Source organism: Ischnura elegans, chromosome 1 (genome assembly GCF_921293095.1).
Source record: "Ischnura elegans chromosome 1, ioIscEleg1.1, whole genome shotgun sequence".
Classification (NCBI taxonomy): Eukaryota; Metazoa; Arthropoda; class Insecta; order Odonata; family Coenagrionidae; genus Ischnura; species Ischnura elegans.
The window spans coordinates 42,418,009-42,432,180 of record NC_060246.1 but is presented as its reverse complement, the minus strand read 5'-3'; the positions used below and the strand labels follow the sequence as shown (position 1 = coordinate 42,432,180).

At 41.5% G+C, this 14,172-nt stretch overlaps 1 protein-coding gene across 1 annotated transcript in view; it reads left to right on the top strand.

The window, feature by feature from the left end:
• Nucleotides 1-6,171: 6,171 nt before the first annotated feature.
• Nucleotides 6,172-14,172, top strand: part of LOC124159332 — a 457,426-nt gene continuing 449,425 nt past the window's right edge. Inside the window, exon 1 of the mRNA XM_046535083.1 lies at nt 6,172-6,596. The gene's annotated coding sequence lies outside the window, so the exon portion shown is untranslated. The remainder of the gene's footprint in view (nt 6,597-14,172) is intronic.

Genomic DNA, 14,172 nt, shown 5'->3' with positions numbered 1-14,172 from the left:
TTTCGTATAAGGGAATGGAGGGTGGAGGAGGAGTGTGGCTCTGGGAAGAAAACGGTGGAATGGGGACTTGGATCTTTACAGAGGAAAAGGGGATGGGGTGGAGGGTGAAGCATATACATGAAGGGGATTGGGGGGTAGGGGGGCAGAATAGCAGGGGGCGCAGAGGACGAGCCGAATAAAATGGTAGGGGATGGTTGTCGGCGGGGGTGGAGAAGAGCGGGGAGTGGTTTGAGGTGCCGGGGCAGTTGTGGACTGAAGGCGTAGTAGTGCCACAGACGAGGCCGCTGCAGTTTACGGGCAGGGTCTTCTTACCCAGCGTCTGTGGGGAAATGCCTCCGCTCAAATCCCCTCTACTTTTCCCCCTCCCCACGCCAATCCTGAGGTGCTCACGTTATCGCACAGGTCGACCTCAAGCTCACCGCCCAGACACGGAACGATTTCGCGTCGCGAATGAGCCTTTTTCCGACTGAAACTCACGCGAAAGTTGGTGGCGGGCGGATGCAATGAACCCGCCCGAACTCTCGAGCGAGTTTTGGCCGTTTTAGACGGTAAATTTGTTCCGCGCGAGAGCTTGAATGAGTTGGTAGTCCCGTGTGAAATGGTCATTTAACAGCCTAAAACGAAGCGTGGTCCGACTTCGAGTTCAATTTCATTCAAATTTCGAGGCTTCGCGTCAATGTTGTCCAAGCAGGGAAATCCCAAGTCGAGGACAAACACCAACTTTTGAAATGAAAGAAGCAACGAACTGATTGTAAGGTATTGTAACAATTCAAGGGTGAGAAGTTCGAGCTGTCCCACGAAAAAGGTTCATTGATATAAATTGGAAGGTTAACGTAAGAAATAATGCTTCCTACTATAATTGGTTGCCTAATCCATGGAGAGCTTTTCTTTTGTTAGTATAATTACTCATTTCGTAGCACAACATTTATCGGTGGAAGAGTACCAGTTCCTTTCCCTGTTACTTCATTTTTTATATTTCTTGATGCAATGATCTAGTTTTTGATTAAAAAAATAATTTAGCGTCGAGGCATACTGGTAACAAAAAATTACGCAAAGGGGGCAGTTGTTTGTGCAAATATTTCAGGACATGAAATCAGTGACATTTAATAATAATAATAATGTCGTCTTTATTTCACAAGTGAATTTAGGACTAGATAGTCCTCTCTTACAATCAACTTGTTTGACAATCACATACATCCATGCCCTGGATGGTGGTCAAACCACCCAGGCGGGATTCGAACCCGCGACCTCTGGGTTAGCAGTCGGGGACTTTACCCCGGCGCCACCGTTATGGAGTCTCCAGTAAGTAATATACGTTCCAGGTGGAGAAAAATCATAAAGATGACAGGAAGCTTACTCATTATCTCTTATTTATTATATTTCAATCATAATTATCTCGCTGTTATCACCTGCTCACAAGATAAATTTACGGAAAACTTACAATGCACAGACTCACGCGAAGTGTCGTTGATTGGTATTTAAGTATGAATCCCAGAGCTGATATTTTCTCAGTTCCTAGGAACAAGGATCGACGTAGTGAATGCAATATTTTTTCTCTTGAGTAATTGGCTCTGAAAGAAACGCACAAAAATCCGATTTTATTCTCTTTGCATATGGCGACAAAATATTATTTAATACATTATTTAAAAAATTTCCTCCTGAAATTTATCCTTTCCAATCACCATCAAATGTCAACAATCCGAAGCTTGGCTCGACGCTGCTCTCCTCTGAGTTCCACTATCAACTAATTTTTTCACGAAAATAATTCTTCTATTATACACCCTTGATCACCTACTCTAGACATACATTTTTCCTACGGTGTTCTTCATCACATCATCCTATCTCATGATATAGCCAATGAAGATGTTACCTCTTCTTCATAAAGTTTACTAATGATTTCTCATCTCTCTAACTCCTCTTAGAACTTGCACATTACTTACTCGGTCGATCCATTCCGCTGTCATGATGATATAAAATTCAGCAGCATCAGATGACAATGTTGGTCCCTTGTTCGGATACATCACTCCCGCCGTGTATTCTTTCTGCTCCGTCACTCTGACCGATTGACCCAGCCAATGGCCACTCCCATCGCTTCTAGTGAAGACAATGTCCCCGTGGTTCACCCCATCTCGACCTCGAGGAGTGCAACTGGGCTTCCCCGGCCGCATCTTCCCAATCGTGCAGCTGCCGCCGCTCGCTCCTTCCGTATCTCGGGGAGAGTGTCGGCCCCTCGTCCATCTCCTCAATCGCTTCACGGATTCCCTTTCATCTTCCTTTATTCGAAGTCGCAGTCTAGCCCTCCCTCCAACCTATTCCCCTTCTCGAACTTCTAACTTAAGTACCCTCCCCATTTCAACGTTTAGTTGTCCAAGTCGAGACTCAGGGGCAAGCGGCAAGAGAGTCGTCTCTTTGGGATTTCGTCCTCCCAAGAATCACCTTTTTGTGATTTTCTTCTTTAGAAGACCCAAGGGCGTACCCAGGAACATAACTGGGGGAGTGGGGGCAAGCCATGGTCTAGGGGTGGGCAAACCAAGTTGTGACATCAGTTTATGAGATCATTTCCTTGAAAAATAGTTTTGTTTTAGTTACATATCTTATACTAACACATATCATTTTTTCGTGGGTTTAAAGAAAATTTGTTGAATACTTTCGTTTCAATTCAGTACTGATTTTTCTTAAGGCCGTTTTACACGGTACACGGAATTGCGAGATCTGACGTGCGTGCGAAGGCGCAATCAAAATTGCGTCGTGTAAAGCGGTGAATTGCTAGAACACATGCGAGAATGCGTGGATGCGAGGCGTCAAAATAGCCCCTGTTCTAATTTCGTTCATGCATTCGCGCAATTCCGCGCCATTTTAGAAATTAATGCAGCTCTAACCTGCGCAATTCCGTGCACCGTATAAAACGGCCTTTCAGGGGCCGTTTTATACGGGGCACGGAAGGGCCCTGACATGGAGCGCTGCACTTCACGATGCGGAAATGTGGACAATGGGGAAGGATGATGAAGAAGACTGGAGGCGTTTATGATGTAGATGTGGGAGTAGAACAAATAACAGAATTTCAGAATGTGAGAGGAACGGGGAGGAAAAGGAACGAGGAAGGGCCAGAGAGAGTGGAAGGAAGAGGAAAATTTTAGAGGAGATAGAGAGCTTAGGTGGGGCGAGTACTGAACGGGGTGTAATTGTTGAAATCCATATTACAGGTAAGTGTGTTAGTTAAGCGGATAATGGGAGGAAGATGATTGGTTTCAAAATGGAATGAAACCGAGTTGGCCGTACTGCGCATTGAAGTAGGAAGTCAAGAAGGTGGGATAAGGGGAAGGTTGGGGTTACTTTCTAAATGCTAAATGTAAGCCTACTTTAAGTCGTATAATACTTAATAATCATCTGTATAGATGTATCGTCTTGGCCAATCATGAGCTATCTCTATGAGAATTTGATAAGTGTACTGATGCTCTTGTAAATTATTTTTAAAAGTACTTGCGTTTTCATCATCGTTTAATATTTCCTCCTTGGATGCATACCAGCCATAATAACCTCTTATTGCCACGTTTAGAAAATTCTCCATCAACGGCCAACTATGTGCGGGGTAACGACAGCCATATCTGCGTTCTGCTCTATCTCAATACACGCGGAGAGAGCTATTTATCCGTCTCACGTGCTCAAAATCTACCCACTAGAGTTACGCCCTCAAGTTATACTCAAATGTTTACCGCACACTACTGTTTGTAACCCAGTTTGAAAGCCTACTCTCAGTCCGGCCTATCCATTCCTTTAGTTTATTTCTTCAAGGGGAGGATTTATGGGTTCGCTTTAAAAAGGCAGGAGACGTGCCTCTTTCTTCTGCAGGCGTGTCGCCGGTGAAGAGATCTGGTGCGTATTCACTTTCTTCCTTGACTCTGCGCTGGAAGCCGTCCTTGCTCCGTATCGCATGTCCTGGCGTCTGTTAATGTCTCCTCTCCTTCCATAAGTCTATCAAGAAGCTCCATCGCAGGCACTCGAGGAAACATTATCATCATTTCTCACCGAGCGACCTTGTCTCACGCCGCGTAACCGCGCTTCATTTGTTCCTACTCAGTATCAACACCGGCAGACGATACACACACTCTCTCTCTCTCTTTGCTTCCTGGGGTTTGTTTACTTTGCGCCCCTCCCCTCCTCCTCTCCGGGCTCTTTATACCGGAGACCACCAACTTCCTCCTCCCCTTCGACCCCTAGCGTACTCACGCACTCGCCGCGGAATAATAAAATAAAAAAAGAAGCCGATGATGCACCTCATCCAGTAACCCCTTCTCGCGACGTCACTACGCAGACTCCCTGAAGCGCGGGGGAATCTTTCGTGAAGGGAAGAGAGGGGTTGGGTATGGAAAAAATGAGAAAATTTCCGTCATCGACTCAGTTAGGGTCGGACGCACGTGAGGGGAGGGTGGGAGGAGTCAACAATCGAGGAAGAAGCACCCACCACTGTCTCCATGTCGACTACTATCACCCCCTCCCCCTCACACCCGAACCCCTCCTCCAACACGAGCAACGCCTCCTCAAGAGTCTTCACCTGACTTATCCGTAGGGTACGAATTTCACACGGTTTGAGTATGTATGTTTCTTAAGTCTACGTGTCCACCTCTCCGTATAATCTTTATTATTCCATAGTCGACGATAAATACGGCGCCTTGATCTAAATTCATATAATGATTACATGCTTTTATAAAAATATTTTTTTAATGACAATCTTCGAAAATATTGGACACAAAAAGCGAGAACAACAAGGAAGTCCTCATGATTACAGAAGGGATAGCATATGTATTCAATTAAATAACCGCGGAATAGCCTAAGTCTCCGGCGAGTGCAGAATTATGTGCGAAAATTCCTCAGTGGAAAAATCATTTGCCTTGACCGGGCTCTATCACTTTACCTGCCAAGGCATTCTCTCCAGAGTTGGTTTCAGAGGACCAGGTAGGTGATATTTGTTAACAGAGAAATAACGCCACCAACCAACAAAAAGCGGCGAATTCGGGAGATCCCGATTCGAATCCCTGTCAAGGCAAATGATGATTATTCCGCTCTGGGACAATCGCATCTCGTTAGGTAAAACGATAGGGAAAAAACTACAACCGTTCCAATCTACTTGTGTACTCGGATGGGGCTACAAGTTGTATTTATTTTCGTGAAATGCTTATGAAGCAAGGAAAGTAAAATAAATAAAATGGAATAGTGTTTAAACCTAGGTCCCTAAAGATTGCCTGAAAGGCATATCTGAAGATAAAGGCTGGCAGGTTTACAGTTACCTACATCGCATTCCCTTGTGACAGTGTTTTTCAATGAGGAATTTCAAAAAATGATTTCTCCTTCTCGACATATATCCGCGAATGTATACGTTCATTAAGATTAGAAATAGTAGATGCACTGAAACACTTCTGAAACGCTTGAACTTCCGAGCCGCAAGTCAAGAGTTCCAATGGACGTTGAATATTTAATTTTTAGTGAATGGCTGTCATACCATAATTGCGTTCGCTAGGGATTTCGAGGTATCTAAGCGTGGCATGCGTTTACTCTTGGGAGCGCAAATATCTCCAGAACATACCCAAACACAAGAAGTTAGAGCAGCGATCACAGTGTTTTCCTTGCTCAATCGCTGAAGGAACCGCTGCTAACCCCTAACCATGCCATCCATCGAAGGTCTCTCTGCATCTTTTTTCCCTGAACCCTTACTCACCTCAAAAAATTCCCCTCACCTTTTTTTTTCAATTTGACTCCACCACCTAGTAAAGCCGGTATCATCTCCGAGCAAGGCAGGGCCGGCTCCCGGAGTGGTGGGTGTGTTGTGCGAGCATTGCGCGCGCGGATGCCTGCCCTGTGGCTCCGCCAGCGGCCGCATGACGGCACCCGAGAGCGATGTGGCGGAGCGGCACCAAGGGAGGGAGCGGAGGGGGAGCGTTGAGAGGAGGATGGGACATCGGAGTGCAGAAGGGGAGGTGGAGTGTGGGAGGGGGGATGGCGGATGATAGTGTGTAAGGGGTAGGAGGAGAGGAGGTGGAGGTGCGCACCATGGGCAGTTGAGGGAGGGGTGTGGGGGACTACGCTAAGGGGTACGGAGGGGCAGCGAGAGATTTGGGGGAGATAGAGAGGGGAGGGTTGGGGGACGAGGGGCTCGGAGCTTGTGCTGTGTTCCCTCGCACTTCCCACCCGTCCTGTGACGTGCGAAGGTGCGAGACCGCCGCCGAACCTCCTGCCCGAAGAGGAAAGCCCTGAGCCGATGAAGAAGAAATCGTATCGTGTGTGAGAAATCCCCGCCTTGTGCACAGAGGTGGAGTGTTCCCGGGGGGTCGTAGTACATGAGAGAGGAGGGGAGGGGTTGGTGAAGGCGTGCCCAAACACAACTCCGCATCATTCCAGACAGTGTGAAGTGTTCTGTTGTTTCCACGTTTTTGATCCCACGAGGTGGTTGATCCAGGGTTCAGACGGACCCTAACGAAGAGTGACCTGTGATATCGGTGCGCCATTCACTGATCCGTCCCTCAAGGAGCATCGTGCCAATATCCGGTGCGCGACTGTTGTTTTGGTGGGAACCCCCCCGACTATTCCTCGCCGATTTCAAGGTCAGTCGCTTCTTTTGTTGTGGGTCCTCTCGGGAGGTTGTTCGTGATAAGTTTTTTTGTGTTACGTTTGTGAGACATGTTATCAAATCTATCTTATGTTAGTTGTCATATGGAGTTGACGTGAGGGAGGCTAAAAATAAAAGATTCCGAATTATAGCCGCTCTCGCTGGCTGTTTTCCGTTTACGATTGTGATAATGGAGCGCATGGTATCCCTTTACGAGCCGTATCGCTTTGCCGGCGGATTAACTGTATGTACCGTTCAATTCGCCGTGCGGTACGAGTGAAAGTAAAGGTTGCAACTAGAGCAGTAGTCTCAAGGGCGGCACATGCTCTCTTGCGGAAGTACATAATTCATCCGGTGCTGAGGCATCTCTTTAATTCAAATGTATGGTTATGTGTAGAGTTATGTTATTTGTGACATTAGGTAGAGGTGGTTCGTAGAGAGTTGTTAGCTAGCTTTTGTTTTGACTCGAGACCCATTTCTGGGAGTGTTTTACGCAGTTGACTTTGCGAATCTATTTGTTCGTGAGGAAGTGATCTCATGTTTCCGTTATGATGTTGTCTGTTATGAAGTTATGTTCTTTGCTCCAATTCATGGTATTGAGCGATGAGACAGTGGAAAATTGTTGTTGCACGTGCATCCGGTGAATTCTATTGCGCAGCGTCTGACGTCTTGGGCGTTGACATTTGTATTTTTTCCTATCATCATTCACAAAGATCATCGGCAACGAATGAAAATGTTCAATTCCGGGGAAGATTTTTTTCTAAATATTGGTACCAGGTTTTCAAAGCGTAATTATACTGAATTTCCCTTTGAAAACCTGGCACGACTAAATTCATACACATTCATTTCCCCAATTCATAATATTTTGAGAATATTTTTCCTGAACATACGGAATTGTTTTCATTTTTTTCAAGCAATATTTTCTTTTTATTCATAAGAAAGTGTAGCATTTGAATCAATTTATATGGTTTCATTGTTGAATTACATGTAAAATGTTTAGCAATTTGTATTTGTGGACTCTCTCTTCTGTACCAGCGTGTAACAATATCACAATATGTATTGTTTTCATGCCTAGTGACTTTTATGGAATGACCGCTACCATGTAATCATTTAGGAAATTTTCCCTGTGACAGGGGTAATCAATGTCTTCGCCGGTTTTTTCTCTGTTTCAATGGCGTCATGCACCGTTATTGCGCCTAGTTACTGCATCATTAATTGACGACTCAATTGGATTAATTTTCTTAAGAGAGCGATGAAAAATGTTTTGCATGTCGACATCGAAATGGCTCACTTTTTGTAGAATGGCTACCCGTGTATTTAATTGTACTTCACCGTGTATTTACCATAGTAGACTCAATATTTAAAATGGGTGTGAGCAGAAGAAAAGTTCCCATCGATATCCATGCGAGGAAGTCAAAATGTGGAGATAATTCAAGCTTTTTGGTCAAATATTTGGTGTTCTTAGTTTAATTCATTATTTAGTAAACATGACTTATTTTATCAATGGCACACGAGTGATACATTCCTTAAGAAGTTTCCGTCTGTTGCTCCGCTGGATCTAATATTCTTTCGTGGGTAACACAAGACAATTGACTTTTATTTTTTTGAGTGTGCTATTTTAACCTTAAACGGCGAAATGTTTTCTAACGCATTTTTGGCTTTGTGGAGAACTTAATAGTTACTGCATCGTATTGTTATTTTCGTTTGTAGAAGAATAATAATATTTTTCTGCTTTTACTTTGTTCCTCAGCCTTTATTGAAATAATTTTAATAAAGCGCAATGTTGATGCACTTTGTGAAGGCCTTAAGCGTATAAAAACGCCACAGTTATCTCTTTCTAGGCGTACTGCCTTTATATTGTTTATGGAGTTATTTCGGTTTGGCAAAATTTTCCCTGCAACTACGCTTATGGTAATAAGGTCGTTAGGGTCGTATCTGTGGCATTAGAAAGGTTTCTCGGCTAAATCTCTCATTCACATATATCGGGGCGATCGGTGCCAATTGAGTGGCACTCAAGTGCTAAGTAAGACGCTTGAATCAAATTATGCAAATATTTGCCGCTGGTGGACGTAGCGGTGAACTCTGATCTAGTCTTGCGACAGAATGTAGACGTTCACAGAGAAAATTTACTATCAATGCCAATCGAAGCGATGCTTGCTTGCCCTTTAAATTTAAGGTCTAAAGGAGTAGTATCGTGAGCTGGTGCCACAACTTTTTTTTTGTTTTTATTATTTGAAAATATTACCGAATAGAGGTTCCTTTATGTCGTAATGCCCTGTTTTCATCTGTGTGTCAATTGACAAATGATTGGGCATTTAATCTCTCGTTCTCATCATTTCTTGTTGTCTTGTTGTCTATTTCTTGTATGCTGTTGTCCCGATCCAAGAATGCCATTGGTGTTTTGGTGCCAACGCATTTTTCGTCCTTTATTTCTGATTTCAATGTTCTGTTTATAATAATGAGTTTGGTAATTGGGAAAATTAATTTATTTTTCTCATGAGCATGCATTCTGTTCAAGAACTTAACCAGTTATTTGGCACTTCTGGTTAATATTAATCCGTTCTTAATGTAATGCCATACCCCATTTTTCCGTTGATAAAGGAACCTTTTAGCCTCTACATGGCATGCATGTAAGCTCTAAGAGTAATTTTAACTTAATTTTGTCATAGAACTGTTGTGTGGAACAATACTGGAGTTAGCGGCGATTCTGGAATAGGGATGTACTTCTGAGCCTTGGCATCGCATCAAATTGACGATCATTTATGGAAAGTGGTGTGCAACGGGATGCATTAATAAGTTCGCGTGAATTTTATTACTTGCACTGTCTCAATTCGGGTGCGCCTGGAGGGAAGTAGAAGTTGCGTGATCACCTCTAATCATGAAGCCGTTTATATGCAACTTTTTTATTATTATGCACTATTTTGTATTATTTTGTTCGTACTTGCTGTCCTTGGCTGCAGAGGGAATATAACCATCGCCAAAATATTTCCAATCGTTTTCTTTGTGTGTTTTTTTCCAACCCAGGAGCTCTCTTTTTTATAGCTTTTTTCGCTGTCAAGGAATTCCCTACTTCGTCTAAAAATAAACGCTTTGTCATCTGCTATCTCGCGAGTGACTCAAGAAACTTATCTGCAAGAGTCAATTTGCAGGTATCATTTGAACAGCAGGTGTTACTTAACGCTCTATCGCTGGAGACTTAATTGACTCTGATTTTAAGAATTATTTCTCACCGCAAAGGAACGGTAAACGGAAATATGTCACGTGAATGTTGGTACCATGGAATTACGCTCTCATTCCAGTTTTAAAGGGATAATTAGCCTGGAATCTTAGTGTATATAATTAACGCATTTTGATATATTCCTGTCGAAGGAAAATACTCGCTGTAAGTACAGCAATGAGAAGCTTTACTTTTACCCTCATGCTTTGACCCACATGGAGTTCCATGCTAAGGAAATTGTTGAGACAACTTGTTGCTAGAACTCACCTTATGCCTTGCAATCTCCTCGAATGTGGTAGTGCCGTTAAAAGAAGAGCATAATCCCTAATCCTTTCGTATTGAACAATTAATAACCGCGGACGATGACAGACGAGGTGAACGTAGGAGTAGGGGCCTATAACAATTTACCTATACTATTAATAAATCGTGGTTCTCCTTAAATATTCAATTTACACGTTCATTGGGTAGTAGGTACGTCATAGTGCAGCTCATTTTTTGCATTAATTTTCACTTCTTAATTGCATTTGTCTACTTATTACGCCTGGTTAAAGCTATTAGGTAGAATATAATGAACAAATGGGATGGGTGTAGACCAGTATTTTCGTAATGAATCGAAATACTTGCGGCAATATTAGCAGTGGCTAGGTATATTTTGATTTTTGATTTGCTTTCTCTTTATCAGCTTTCGTAAATTTTCATCTTGTGTTTTCATCTTCAATGTCGATTTTTCTAATAATTTTTCCTGTTTTTTTTATATTTCAAATGTGGCGCAGGAATGTTCTTATTCTGAAAATTCAATGTTGTGTAATTTTTTTGTTGAAAAAATTCCCGGCGTCATCAAGTCCATTAATGAATATCAAGTCATAGCTCCATATCAAAAATATTTAAATGCTGTGATAATCTGATGAATGAGAGACTTTGGAGCTAGCAATGCAAGCCCTCCATCTGATATTGGATTGGAGAGCATAAATACTGTTGTAGGAATATGGTAAGGAGAAACGCTAAGGTATTGTATTATTTAAGTAAGTAAATTAGACAGTTATTTGTTAAATTCAGCCTTTCATTTCTTAACTTCTTAATTTTTAATTAATTAGGACGTAGTTGAACAGCATATTAAGTGCTGTGTTGGCACGGTTTTTTTAATAGTTATTGGAGGTAAAAATTTGGGCATTTAGTGTTATATAATAGACAACAGGTAGGGGTAGCAAATTTTGCGACTTCGTTGAACTAAAATGGTTAGTTTTAATGTTGCATTCATTGTTTGAGATGTAGTCTTATTGGGCTGCGCTTTTATCTCTTTGACGATTTTAGTCGTGCTCTAATGAAGGTTGTGCCACTCTAAAATTTTTAAACAATACGTGATCATAATGGCCATAATATTTCAATCGTCCCTTTTCTCCGAGGATTTGAATACATTACGGTTAATACATGTATATAATAAGTTCTGTGATGGTTTCTCCCGTTCGATAATGGTAGCTAGAGGATATTGACACTTGTAACCTGTACAAGTTCAAAAAGCCATACAGGTTTTACGATCCTTGATTTGCGAGAAAGAATCTTATCTTGAGTTTCCGGCGATTGCGACCCTTTTTAATCGTTTTCCATTCGAAATGTTTCTATTTTTACGCTGCTACGTCTATGCCCTTGCCTCACCGTATGATGCCCGCATCTCATTTCGTACGCTCTCATCCCAGATCGTTTGAACACTCTTCTTCATCTTCCCTTGTGTTATCTCAGATGTGCACGCGGCCGATGTCAAGTGGCCAAATGGGAGTTTATCCCTTTCGAGGACGGAAATGGGCTTTTGATGGTTTGTGTCCCTGGATCGATACTGCCATAAATTCGGAAGAGGTTACGCTCGGGGAAGATGGCGCCAATGAAATTCCCACGGTCTGCGCTCTTATTGTGTACTCACATAATTACTATCACAGTGTGTGTAATGCTGGTAGCCCCAAAACCTTTCCTTTCATCGTACTGAGATGTTGAATGGAGCACGCATTAGAATATTGATCATCATCGTTTTGTTGTTGCTGATTATTAAAAGCCTGTAGGTTTTTTTTCACTATGCGACCTGATACTAAGGGATCAAGAGCATCTTTTAACAAACTGTAAGTAACGGTGGACTGTGAGAATACAAGTCTTATATCTTGTATTGAGCTGGAGAGTACAAATGCTATTGGAGAAATATGCGAAGCATAAGCACTTTTATGAAGCTTCTTTTTATCATGAAGTAATTAATCAATTGCTAATATCAAACTTTTCACTACTTACTATGAAAACACCGAAAGGGGATAAAATTTCATATTACCTTACCTTTTCAGGATGCAGCGTAATTTAGATATTAATGTATAAAAGAGCCAATTTACTGTAGTTATGTCTTAGTTAATGATATCTAAAGAAAGTTTCTGCATCTTAATAATTTTTATACCACAAAGAATACATGCAGAAAGTTTTATTTGCATTTATTTGTATCATAGTTGGAATTTGCCAGAGAAAGCATTAAATTTATTTTTATTAAAATAGTGTGAATGATAGCTTTAATTGTTTGTCTGAATTATTTTCCAGTAAAGCTCGAAGAAATTATAACCTACTGATTACTTATTAAATGTTAGCTATTTGCGGAAATTTGTTTTTAGCTTCTTGTTGGGTTTTGCTGCCAGAGGTATAACATTTAGAGAAAATAATTTTTCGATTTCTCAATATTACCGCGACATTAGTTACACGTCATGGCTTTAATCCCATATTTTACGCAGTGCCTATAACACTTATAAGTTCTAATTATTTGAAAATATTCATAGTTAATGTCATTCTTTGATGCTAGTAAAGCGATTTTGTATGAGGATGATACGGAATGAAAGTGAAATGTGAAACAGGATACACTGGAGAGACAGTGCGACATTGCGACAAATTGTATCCCTATGATTCCATTATTGATGAACTACGATTACTGATTGTGAGATATAAACGGGTATGGATGCCTTCACCTGCATTTGAATAGGAACGTGTTCTGCTTACATGCCCTGAGGCTTTAAATGCAATGAATGCAATGATTATGATGCCTTGGATGTGCCCTCAAATCCATCTGACACTTCGTATTAAAATGAGATGTAAACAAGTGTCGCCCAGGGTGGCTTGCGGAAAAAGGTGTTGGTTTTGCCATTCATCTTCTTGTGGACTTTTTATCCTTCTTGATGAAACCATGCTGTCTTTTCTATTGAACGAATGGCAAAAAATGAACTGTGTTGAAATTTTTGAAAATTGAATATATTTGGCAGAGTTAAAGGAGCTTCTGAATTGATGACGTTCTGCTTCTGTTATGCTTGAAAGATTTGCTCTGTATTCCGACTTTTCCTCTAAGTTTCCTATATATTCTTGCATATTTTGCGTCCATGTTGTGTTGCGCATGCTTTCGTATTCTGAAAATGACTGATGTCTCCGTTATAAAACAGTTATCAAAAATGACAGTGACTTCCTCGGCCTTCCTTACGCTGACAAGCCTGCATTCCTTTCTTTTGAATGATTCCTTATTGGACTTTCAACCATTCTCTACACATGGTCGAACCAACGAAACATGCTTCTTCTATTTCCTCTATCTGAACATCCATTACACGTACTAACATGATGCGCCTAAGAATTATAATGGGTGAATTAATATTCTGATTTTGAATGTGCATGCCAGGTCTGACTCTCGCAAGTGATAGCCAGAAGTGGTTACCTCCCCATCAGAATAATATCCTGGTTTATAATCGCAATAAAATGTGTATAATTAAACAAATTTTTAGTAAAATTATAATTTTCTATTACATGTCATCCCGAACAATTATCCTTTTGCCATCGATTGCGTTTGTTTTTGACTTCGTCAATGCTTCCTCTCCACCGAATAATTCACATCTGAAATTATTGACGGAGATTTAACACTACTCCCCAAGCAACCTACTTACTTAATCCAACTCTTAGTGATACACAATTCCAAGCTTGGCTCTCCCCCTCTTACTGGAAAAAAATTCAGATACGCCATGCTAATTATGCTCTTGTATTCTAACTTTTGCACTATGAAATAACCAGTTAGAAGTACTGTTTTCCTCTCATACCATTATTTTATAAAATATGGGCGAATGAACTTTATTGATTTCAGAACGGATAATTAAAAAATATGTATCTTCTGCAAAAAATCTTACACATCACCTCGTTTCCGGAGGCGAACTCCGCAATTCTGAAAAAAACAAAGAGTTCGTCGCGGTGGGAGATTAAGAATGCACCTCGGTACTTGTCCCTGGCATTTGTTCTTAAAATCGTAGTTTTTTAATGCATTCCTCGCTTAATGGAGCGGCAGTACAGAAATACCGGAGGCAGG